This window comes from Vicia villosa, linkage group LG1, assembly GCF_029867415.1.
Source record: "Vicia villosa cultivar HV-30 ecotype Madison, WI linkage group LG1, Vvil1.0, whole genome shotgun sequence".
Classification (NCBI taxonomy): Eukaryota; Viridiplantae; Streptophyta; class Magnoliopsida; order Fabales; family Fabaceae; genus Vicia; species Vicia villosa.
Genome location: NC_081180.1, coordinates 155,412,454 through 155,415,147, shown reverse-complemented (window position 1 = coordinate 155,415,147; position 2,694 = coordinate 155,412,454). Strand labels below are relative to the sequence as shown.

General features: G+C 42.5%; 1 non-coding gene across 1 annotated transcript; it reads left to right on the top strand.

The window, feature by feature from the left end:
* The first annotated feature begins 2,129 nt into the window (after window positions 1–2,129).
* Window positions 2,130–2,236, top strand: LOC131645366 (small nucleolar RNA R71). Its single transcript, XR_009296994.1, has one exon. It is a non-coding gene; the product is annotated as a small nucleolar RNA R71 (small nucleolar RNA).
* The last annotated feature ends 458 nt before the right edge of the window (window positions 2,237–2,694 follow it).

Sequence of the window (2,694 nt, the reverse complement as noted above, 5' to 3'; positions counted from 1 at the left end):
CATCGCTCATAATAGGATTTATTCGCCTTTGATGTTCCCTAGAGGTTTTACTATTGTCTTCGAGCATAATGCGGTGCATACACAGAGAAGGGCTTATACCTTTCAGATCTGATATGTTGTATCCTAAAGCGGTAGGGTATTTTCTTAGGACATTAAGTAATTTTTCAGTCTCGGTTCGTCCCAAGTTGGCGTTCACTATAACTGGTCGGTTTAGTTCTTCGTCTAGAAATTCGTATCTAAGATCGGTAGGAAGTGTCTTCAGCTCTATAGCAGGTTTCTTTGGTCCAGGTATAGGATCAGGGGTTAAAGCTAAGCATTCACTCAGGTGGTTATCTTGATATTCCTCACGCCAGTTGTCATCTTCAAAAATTGGCGGCATAGGAATTCTTAGGGTTTCGGTTTCCTTATTTGGTTCGGATTTTATTTCCTTGACACACTCGTCGATTATGTCAGCAGAACAGCATGTGTCAATTATAGAAGGTGCTTTTAGGAATTGGGAAAGGATAAATTCTATTTTCTCTTCTCCTACTTCGAAAGTAAGCTTTCCTCGCTTTACATCTATAATTGCACCAGCGGTCGCTAAAAATGGTCTTCCTAAAATGATCGGGATGTTAGAATCTTCTTGGATATCCATAATGATGAAGTCAGTCGGGATGTAGAATTGACCTACACGAACAGGGATATTCTCTAACATTCCTACAGGATATTTGACTGAACGGTCTGCTAGTTGAAGAGACATTCTTGTTGCTTTAAGCTCACCTAGATTGAGTTTCTTACAGGTCGAAAGAGGCATCAAACTAACACTAGCTCCTAAATCGCACAAGGCTTTCTCTATGATGGTTTTTCCAATTACGCAGGGTATAGAGAAACTACCAGGGTCTTTCAGTTTTGGAGGCATGTTGTTTTGGATGATAGCGCTACATTCAGCGGTAAGCGTTATAGTTTCGTTATCCTCGAGTTTCTTTTTGTTTGATAAGATTTCTTTTAAGAACTTAGCGTACGAAGGCATCTCAGTTATGGCTTCTGTGAATGGTATGGTTATGTTTAATTGCTTCAGAAGTTCTACAAATCTTTTAAATTGCGCTTCGGTTTTTGATTTGGCTAATCTTTGAGGGTAAGGAATTGGTGGCTTGTAAGGTGGTGGTGGAACATAAGGTTTCTCTTTTTCGGGTTCCACTTCGTTATTGTTCTCATCAGTCTTAGCAGTTTGTTCGTCGGTTGTTTTCTTTTGGGTTTCCTTTGGCTCTTGTTGTGACATGGGTACGTTTTGGGTTCTAGGATCTATGGGTCCATCGTAATTAGTTCCACTTCGTAGTGTTATCGCGTTCGCATGTCCTTTAGGATTAGGTTGTGGTTGAGCAGGAAACGTGCCAGCAGGGGCAGCAGTAGGTGCTTGTTGTTGAGCTACTTGTGAGATTTGAGTTTCTAACATTTTGTTATGCGTAGCTAAAGCATCTACTTTGTTCGATAGTTGTTTTAGTTGCTCGCTATTGTGGATGTTTTGATTCAGGAAGTCTTTATTGGTTTGTTGTTGGGAAGCTATGAAGTTCTCCATCATGATTTCTAGGTTTGACTTCCTAGGGGTGTTTTGAGCAGCTACAGGCGCTTTTTGGTAGCCAGGTGGTACAGCAGGTGCTTGTCCAGGCGCGTACAACGCATTGTTGTTCTTATAAGAAAAGTTCGGGTGGTTTTTCCATCCAGGGTTGTACGTGTTAGAATAAGGGTTTCCTTGAGCGTAATTTACTTGATCAGATGGGACTCCAGTCAAGAGTTGGCATTCAGCAACTACATGCCCAGTCAATCCACAAATCTCGCAGTTAGGTGCTACAGCGGCAGCGGTGGCTGAAGGAGTGATGGTCAAATTCTCGATCTTTTGAGTTAAAGCGTCTACTTTAGCGTTAACACGGTCTATACCACTAATTTCGTACATTCCTCCTTTGGTTTGGGCTTTCTCTAGAGCGGCGCGTTCTCCTCCCCATTGGTAATGGTTTTGTGCCATGTTCTCTATGAGTTTGTATGCTTCATCATGGGGTTTGTCCATTAATGCTCCGCCAGCAGCGGCATCTATAGTCATTTTAGTGTTATATAAGAGACCACCATAAAAGGTATGGATGATCAGCCATGGTTCGAGTCCATGATGAGGGCATATTCTAAGCATGTCCTTGTAACGTTCCCAAGCTTCGAAAAGCGATTCGTTATCTTTCTGGGTAAATCCGTTGATTTGACCTCTAAGCATAGCAGTTTTGCTAGGCGGAAAGTATCTTGCTAAGAATACTCTCTTCAATTCGTCCCACGTAGTTATGGAATTGGAAGGCAGGGATTGAAGCCACGCTCTCGCTCTATCTCTCAAGGAGAAAGGAAAAAGGCGTAATCGAATAGCTTCGGAACTAACGTTGTTGGCTTTGATAGTGTCGGCGTATTGCACAAACACAGATAAATGGAGATTGGGGTCGTCTACAGGGCTTCCAGAGAATTGATTCTGTTGAACAGCTTGGACCAGCGAAGGTTTCAGCTCGAAATTGTTCGCTTCAATCGCAGGTGGTGCGATACTTGAATGCGGTTCAGCGCGCGAAGGAGCGGCATAGTCTCTAAGAGGACGAATAGCAGCCATCTCTAACTTCGGGGTGATTTGATTGATTTGATCAGTAAAAATCAATTCCTGATTAATCGGAATTTCTGCTACTTCGGGAAGGT